Below are 9,648 nucleotides of genomic sequence, written 5' to 3' on the forward strand. Positions count from 1 at the left end.
AATCTAAACAAAACCCAAAGTCTAAACGACGCCCTAAGGGCTGTATATATGGAGGAAGAGAGGGGAATTTCGTGGCCCTTGAGGGTGGGGTCCGAAACCAACCCTAACTCTTGTTTCCCCACACATACGGACTCTAAAAATAGCCTATACTTAAGTATTTCGAAATTACATGGGCCTGGCCCATTAATAAGGTGACGCAGCACCTAGAATAGCCTATGGACGAATATTATGAAGTGGCATCTTGTATATTTCGTCCATGGCTTCATGCACTCCTTATGGCGGCTTCAAAGTCCTGAAATCATCACTTGTAACTCCGTTCTTGATCCCCTTGCGCATGCCATCAACTTCATGCGTGTTCTTGCTCCAATGTTCATCCTTCTCCAAGCTAGGCCCTTCATTTGTAAGCAAAACAAATGTATCCAATTTAGGCAGCATCATAATCTCATGAACATTAGAATCATTACCAAGAAACGAAAGTACCTGGTAATTTAATTGGCGTGCGCGAGCTCTAGTAATTGGTCTAGTATATGTAACAGTAGGGGCTGTGGGTGTAACAATGGTATTGATGTCCTCATCACAAACTCTCAAGGACTACGGTGTCAACATGAAGAATGTGCCTCTCTTCTGTGACAATGAGAGTGCTATCAAGATTGCTCACAACCCAGTTCAGCACTCGAAGACAAAGCACATTCAGATTCGTCATCATTTTCTTTGTGATCATGTGTTGAAGGGCGACATTCTATTGAGCATGTGAAGACTGAAGAACAGCTAGCCGATATCTTCACTAAGACCTTGGATGAGAAGAGATTTAGCTAGTTGCGGTGTGAGCTAAATATCCTTGAATCTTCGAATGTTCTTTGAAAAGGACACTCATCCTAACACTTATGCAAAATTGATGACTTAGATGTGCAACACATGAAGAAACGTTTTTCTTCAATCAATGAAGAATAACACTCTTAGTGTGAAGAAATTAACGAAGAATTTGATTCTCAGAACCCTACGATAATTGTACGCGGTGTCTGAAATCATCATTCTTATACGGTGGGTCACGCCTGAGACCCACAAGAATAGGGGATCTATCATAGTCCTTTCAATAAGTTAGAGTGTCGAACCCAATGAGGAGCGAAGGAAATGATAAGTGGTTTCCAGCAAGGTATTCTCTGCAAGTACTGAAATAAGTGGTAACAGATAGTTTTGTGATAAGATAATTTGTAACGAGCAACAAGTAACAAAAGTAAATAAGGTGCAACAAGGTGGCCCAATCCTCTTTGTAGCAAAGGACAAGCCTGGACAAACTCTTATAAGATGTAAAGCACTCCCGAGGACACATGGGAATATCATCAAGCTAGTTTTCATCACGTTCATATGATTCGCGTTCGGTATTTTGATAATTTGGTATGTGGGTGGACCGGTGCTTGGGTGCTGCCCTTACTTGGACAAGCATCCCACTTATGATTAACCTCTATTGCAAGCATCCGCAAATACAACAAAAGTATTAAGGTAAACCTAACCATAGCATGAAACATATGGATCCAAATCAGCCCCTTACGAAGCAACGCATAAACTAGGGTTTAAGCTTCTGTCACTCTAGCAACCCATCATCTACTTATTACTTCCCAATGCCTTCCTCTAGGCCCAAATAATGGTGAAGTGTCATGTAGTCGACGTTCACATAACACCACTAGAGGAGAGACAACATACATCTCATCAAAATATCGAACGAATACCAAATTCACATGACTACTAATAGCAAGACTTCTCCCATGTCCTCAGGAACAAAAGTAACTACTCACAAAGCATAAACATGTTCATAATCAGAGGGGTATTAATATGCATATAGGATCTGAACACATATGATCTCCACCAATTAAACCAACTAGCATCAACTACAAGGAGTAATTTAACCACTACTAGCAACTACTAGCACCAATCCCAGACTTGGAGACAAAGAATCGGATACAAGAGATGAAATAGGGTTTTTGAGATGAGATGGTGCTGATGAAGGATGGTTGAATGGAGATTGCCCTCTCCGATGAGAGGAGCGTTGTGATGACGATGCGATGATTTCCCTCCGGGAGGGAAGTTTCCCGGCAGAAACAGCCCCGCCAGAACCCTAGATGGTTCCGCCAAGGTTCCGCCTCGTGGCGCGGAGTTTCGTCCGAGAAGATGCTTATGATTATTTTCCATCGAAAGAGTCCATTATAGCAGAAGATGGTCACCGGAGGGCCACCAGGGGCCACGAGTAGGGGGGCGCACCCAGGGGGAGGGCGCGCCCCCCACCCTCGTGGGCAGGGTGTGGCCCCCCTGGTTTCTGAAGTTCTCTGCTGTCTCAAATATTTTTTTATATATTTGGAACATACATTTTGAAGTTTCAGGACTTTTGGAGCTGTGCAGAATAGGTCTCCTAATATTTGGCCTTTTCCAGCCAGAATCCCAGATAGCTTGCCGGCATTCTCCCTCTTTATGTAAACTTGTAAAATAAGAGAGAATAGGCATAAGTATCATGAAATAATGTGTAATAACAGCCCATAATGCAATAAATATTGATATAAAAGCATGATGCAAAATGGACGTATCAACTCCCCCAAGCTTAGACCTCGCTTGTCCTCAAGTGAAAAGCCGAAATCGAAAAAAATGTCCACATGTTTAGAGATGAAGGTGTCGATAAAAATAAAATACGGACATGAGGGCATCATGATCATTCTTAGAACAGCAACTTATATAATTCTTGTCATATGATTTCTTATGACTAGTAATTAATTCAATCACAATATTCAAAGTATGAATCGTAAACTTCATTGAAAACTAACAAACTACAATCTCAAGTCATTGAAGCAATTGCAATTTATCATAACATAGGAAAGAGTCAATGTATAAGAGACTTTTCAGCAAGTCCACATTACTCAACTATCATATAATCTTTCACAATTGCTGACACTCACGCAATACTTATGGGTATGGAGTTTAATCGGACACAGAGAAAGATAGGGGCTTATAGTTTTGCCTCCCAACGTTTTACCTCAAGGGTAATGTCAACAGTAATAGTTCATGAAAAACTCACATCCAATTAGCCATATATACCAGGATCTTTCCAACATATTGTGCTTGCCAAAGGATAAACTGTAAAAAGGAAGGGTGAAGATCACCATGACTCTTATGCAATGTAGGGGATAAAAGTAAAAGATAGGCCCTTCGCAGAGGGAAGCAGAGGTTGCCATGCGCTTTTATGGTTGGATGCACAAAATCTTAATGCGAAAGAACGTCACTTTATATTGCCACTTGTGATATGGACCTTTATTATGCAGTCTGTCGCTTTTATTACTTCCATATCACACGCTCGTATAAAGCTTATTTCCTCCACACCAATCAATCATACATATTTAGAGAGCAATTTTTATTGCTTGCACGATGACAACTTACTTGATGGATCTTACTCAATCCATAGGTAGATATGGTGGACTCTTATGGCAAGACTGGTTTAAGGGTATTTGGAAGCACAAGTAGTATCTCTACTTGGTGCAATGAATTTGGCTAGCATGAGGGGGAAAGGCAAGCTCATCATGTTGGAAGATCCAAGACAATATAATTTATCTCAGATGTAAGAAAACATAACCCATTACGTTGTCTTCCTTGTCCAATGTCAACTCTTTAGCATGTCATATTTTAATGAGTGCTCACAATCATAAAAGATGTCCAAGATAGTATATTTATATGTGAAGACCTCTCTTTCTTTATTACTTCCTATTAATTGCAACGATGACCAAAACTGTGTTTGTCAACTCTCAACAACTTTTATTCATCATACTCTTTCTATGTGAGCTCATTACTCTCCATAAGACTCATATGATCTCTTTGTTTCTTTTTATTTCTTTCTCTTTTCTTTTATTCCTTAGGATCATGGCAAAATAATCAAGCCCTTGACTCAACACTAATCTTTATTATATAGCTCACGGACTCGATTACATAGAAGGATAATAAAGCAAAACTCACAACTAGATCATACTAAGAACTTTTATTCTACTAGATCAAGATATTACCAAAAGGATCGAACTAAGAAAAATGGTAAAGATAAAAGTGATGGTGATACGATACCGGGGCACTCCCCCAAGCTTGGCAGTTGCCAAGTGGAGTGCCCATACCCATGTGATTATGTCTCCTTTGTTGGTGAAGAAGGGGGATGTTGATGATGGATAGTCGCACATTGAGCGTAGGAGGTCTTCTAACTTGCGGATAATGCCCTTGAGTGCGATGATATGCTCCTTCAACAAAATATTTTCACGTGTGAGATACTTATTTTGTATACGAGCTAACTCAATCATCTTGAAAGCTTCGATTTCTGTTGGGGTAAGAAGATTGTGATCAAGTTGAAGGGTGTCTTCTGTTGCCGGAACTTGGTCCTCCATGGCCTTCTTGATCCCTTCATCCTTGTTGATCTCCATGGGTTCTTCTCTCTTCAGCTCTATCTTCATTAGCCAAGCATCGTTGCCCTCATGGTTGGAGGAGGGAGACGACATAGTGCCTGGCCTTGACAATCCTGACAGAAAACAGCTCGAAACAAAGACAGGAGATTTTTGCGTGATACGGGAGTCAAAACCCCCGGGAGATTATATAATGAATTTTTACCGACCAAAATACGTGTCATGTACGAAAACGGAGTCCGGAGAGCACACGAGGTGCCCACGAGGTAGGGGGGCGCCCAGTAGGGTAGGGCGTGCCCTCCACCCTCGTGTCCTTCCCGGACTGTCTTATTTTTCTATTTTTCTAAATATTCCAAAACGGAGAAATATTGCCTTAAAAACTGTTTTGGAGTCGGTTTACTTACCGTACCACATACCTATTCCTTTTCGGAGTCTGAAACGTTCCGAAAGTGTCCCTTATGTATTCCTCTAGGGTTACGGTTTCAATAACATTGGTTTCAACATTTATGGGATTACCTGAGATATAGTGTTTGATTCTTTGACCGTTCACCACCTTCGGAATTTGTGCCTTCGAAGTTGTTGATTTTTATGGCACCGGAACGGTAGACCTCCTCGATAACATAAGGACTTCCCATTTAGAGAGAAGTTTTCCTGCAAAAAATCTTAAACGAGAGTTGTATAGCAATACATAATCACCTACATTAAACTCACGCTTTTGTATCCTTTTATCATGCCATCTTTTAACTTTTTCTTTAAACAACTTGGCATTTTCGTAGGCTTGGGTTCTCCATTCATCAAGTGAGCTAATATCAAATAACCTCTTCTCAGCAAGTTTAAAATCATAATTAAGTTCTTTAATAGCCCAATAAGCCTTGTGTTCTAGTTCGAGAGGTAAGTGACATGCTTTTCCATAGACCATTTTATACGGAGACATACCCATAGGATTTTTATATGCAGTTCTATAGGCCCATAATGCATCATCAAGTTTCTTGGACCAATTCTTTCTAGACCTATTAACAGTCTTTTGCAAAATTAATTTGAGTTCTCTATTACTCAATTCTACTTGACCACTAGACTGAGGGTGATAAGGAGATGCAATTCTATGATTAACATCATATTTAGCAAGCATTTTACGGAAAGCACCATGAATAAAATGTGAACCACCATCAGTCATTAAATATCTAGGGACTCCAAATCTTGGAAAAATAACTTCTTTAAGCATCTTTAATAGAAGTGTTATGATCAGCACTACTAGTTGGAATAGCTTCTACCCACTTAGTAACGTAATCAACAGCAACTAAAATATGTGTATAACCATTAGAGGAAGGAAAAGGTCCCATATAGTCAAAGCCCCAAACATCAAATGGTTCAATAACAAGTGAATAATTCATAGGCATTTCTTGACGTCTACTAATATTACCAATTCTTTGACATTCATCACAAGATAAGACAAACTTACGGGCATCCTTGAAGAGAGTAGGCCAATAAAAACCAGATTGCAGTACCTTATGTGCAGTTCTATCTCCAGCATGGTGTCCTCCATAAGCTTCGGAGTGACACTTGCGTAGGATCTGTTCCTGTTCATGCTCAGGTACACAACGTCTAATAACACCATCTACTCCTTCTTTATAAAGATGTGGGTCATCCCAAAAGTAATGCCTCAAATCATAGAAGAACTTTTTCTTTTGCTGGTATGTGAAACTAGGTGGTATAAACTTAGCAACAATGTAATTAGCATAATCAGCATACCATGGAGCAGTATGAGAAGCATTTATGACATTTAATTGCTCATCAGGAAAGCTATCATCAATAGGTAGTGGGTCATCAAGCACATTTTCTAACCTAGACAAGTTGTCTGCAACGGGGTTCTCAGCTCCTTTTCTATCAACAATATGCAAATCAAATTCTTGTAGCAAGAGAACCCATCTAATAAGTCTAGTTAGCATCTTTCTTTTCCATGAGATATTTAATAGCAGCATGATCAGTGTGAATAGTTACTTTAGAATCAACAATATAAGGTCTGAACTTATCAAAGCAAATACAACTGCTAAGAATTCTTTTTCAGTAGTAGCATAATTTCTTTGGGCATGTTCTAGAGTTTACTAGCATATTGAATAACATTTAATTTTCTTATCAACTCTTTGCCCTAAAACAGCACCTACAGCATAATCACTAGCATCACACATAATTTCAAAGGGTAAATTCCAATCAGGTGGTTGAACAATAGGTGCAGAGATCAATGCTTTCTTAAGTATTTCAAATGCTTCTACACAATCATCATCAAAGACAAATGGTATATCTTTTTGTAATAAATTAGTCAGAGGCCGAGAAATTTTTGAGAAGTCCTTAATGAACCTCCTATAAAATCCGGCGTGACCAAGGAAACTTCTTATACCTTTGATGTCCTTGGGACATGGCATATTTTCAATAGCATCAACCTTGGCTTTATCAACTTCAATACCTCTTTCAGAAACTTTATGCCCCAAGACAATACCCTCATTAACCATAAAGTGGCACTTTTCCCAATTCAAGACAAGATTAGTTTCTTAACATCTCTGCAAAACTCGATCAAGATTACTCAAGCAATCATCAAAAGAAGATCCATAGACGGAAAAGTCGTCCATGAAAACCTCACAAATCTTTTCACAAAAGTCAGAGAATATAGCCATCATGCATCTTTGAAAGGTAGCAGGTGCATTACATAAACCAAAAGGCATACGTCTATAAGCAAAAGTACCAAAAGGGCATGTAAAAGTAGTCTTTGATTGATCTTTAGCCGACACAGGTATTTGAGAGAAACCAGAATAACCATCTAGAAAGCAGTAATGTGTATGTTTGCATAATCTTTCTAGCATTTGATCGATAAAAGGTAAGGGGTAATGATCTTTCTTAGTAGCCTTATTTAATTTGCGGAAATCAATTACCATCCTATAACCTGTAATAATTCTTTGAGGAATCAATTCATCTTTATCATTAGGAACAACAGTAATACCTCCCTTCTTAGGGACACAATGGACAGGGCTTACCCACTGACTATCAGCAACGGGATAAATTATACCTGCCTCAAGGAGCTTTAGTATCTCCTTTCTTACCACTTCTTTCATTTTAGGATTCAGCCGGCGTTGATGATCACAAACTGGTTTAGCATCTTCTTCCAAATTAATTTTATGTTGACATAGAGTGGGACTAATGCCCTTAAGATCATCAAGAGTATACCCAATAGCAGCACGGTGCTTCTTCAGAGTTTTCAATAATCTCTCTTCTTCATGTTCTGAAAGGTTAGCACTAATAATAACAGGATATATCTTTTTCTCATCAAGATAAGCATATTTAAGAGTATCAGGTAACGGTTTAAGCTCAAACACGGGATCACCCTTGGGTGGAGGAGGATCCCCTAGGATTTCAACAGGTAAATTGTTTTTCAGCATAGGTTCCTGTTTAAAGAATACTTCATCTAATTCCCTTCTTTCATTCATAAACATATCATTTTCATGGTCTAGCAAATATTGTTCTAAAGGATCACTAGGAGGTACGGCAATAGAAGCAAGACCAATAATTTCATCCTTACTAGGTAATTCTTCTTCACGGTGTTGTCTACTAAATTTAGAAAAATTAAATTCATGAGTCATATCATCTAAACCGATAGTAACAACATCTCTTTTGCAATCTATGGTAGCATTAACAGTATTTAAGAAGGGTCTACCAAATATAATGGGACAAAAGCTATCTTGTGGGGAACCAAGAACAAGAAAATCAGCAGGATATTTAGTTTTCCCACACAAGACTTCAACATCTCTAACAATTCCCATTGGTGAAATAGTATCTCTATTGGCAAGTTTAATTGTGACATCAATATCTTCCATCTCAGCAGGTGCAATATCATGCATAACTTCTTTGTATAAGGAATAAGGTATTGCACTAGCACTAGCACCCATATCACATAAGCCATGATAACAATGATCTCCTATTTTAACAGAAATAACAGGCATGCCTACCACATGTCTAGGTTTATCTTTATCACGGGGTTTAGCAATTCTAGCAGTTTCATTACAGAAATAAATAACATGCCCATCTATATTATCAGACAAGAGATCTTTAACAATAGCAATATTAGGTTCAACTTTAACTTGCTCAGATCTCTCTCTTGGGGAATATTGCTTTTATGAACCACAGTTGAAGCTTTAGCATGATCCTTTATCCTAATAGGGAAAGGTGGTTTCTCAACATAAGAAGTAGGAACAATAGGATCATTATAAGTAATAGTCTTTTCTTCAACTTTAATAGGTGCAGCTACTTTTACTTCTATGGGAGGATGATATTTAAACCACTTCTCCTTGGGGAGATCAACATAAGCAGCAAAAGATTCACAGAAAGAAGCTACTATCTCAGAGTCAAGTCCATATTTAGTGCTAAATTTACGAAAAATATCGGTATCCATAAAAGATTTAACACAATCAAAACTAGGTGTCATACCTGACTCCTTACCATTGTCGAGGTCCCAATCTTCAGAGTTGCGTTTAATTCTTTCCAATAAATCCCATTTGAATTCAATAGTCTTCATCATAAAAGAGCCAGCACAAGAAGTATCAAGCATGGTGCGATTGTTACCAGAAAGCCGAGCATAAAATTTTGAATAATCATTTCTCTTGAGAGCTCATGATTGGGGCATGAATATAACATTGATTTAAGCCTCCCCCAAGCTTGAGCGATGCTTTCTCCTTCGCGAGGCCAAAAATTATATATATAATTGCGATCACGATGAACAAGATGCATAGGATAAAACTTCTGATGAAATTCCAATTTCAATCGTTTGTAATTCCAAGACCTCATATCATCACATAGCCTATACCATGTCGATGCATCTCCCCTCAAAGATAAAGGGAAGACCTTCTTCTTAACAACATCTCCGGTACACCTGCAAGCTTAAATAATCCACAAACTTCATCCACATATATCAGATGTTCATCAGGATGTTTTGTTCCATCTCCTAAAAAAGGATTAGCTAGCAGTTTTTCTATCATACCCGAAGGAACTTCAAAGCAAGCATTTTCATTTTCATATTCATTTTCAGTAGGTTCAGTAGGTTGAGGAGCAACTCTTTGCTCTACTGGTCGGGGTGAAGATACCCCGAACAAGCCCCTCAGAGGATTACTTCCATGTAACAAGTGACAGTAAATTTCAGCACACTATATAAATTTTTCCTTACCAAATTCCACCTACCAAAGGCGCT

Source organism: Triticum urartu, chromosome 7 (assembly GCF_003073215.2).
Source record: "Triticum urartu cultivar G1812 chromosome 7, Tu2.1, whole genome shotgun sequence".
Taxonomy (NCBI): domain Eukaryota; kingdom Viridiplantae; phylum Streptophyta; class Magnoliopsida; order Poales; family Poaceae; genus Triticum; species Triticum urartu.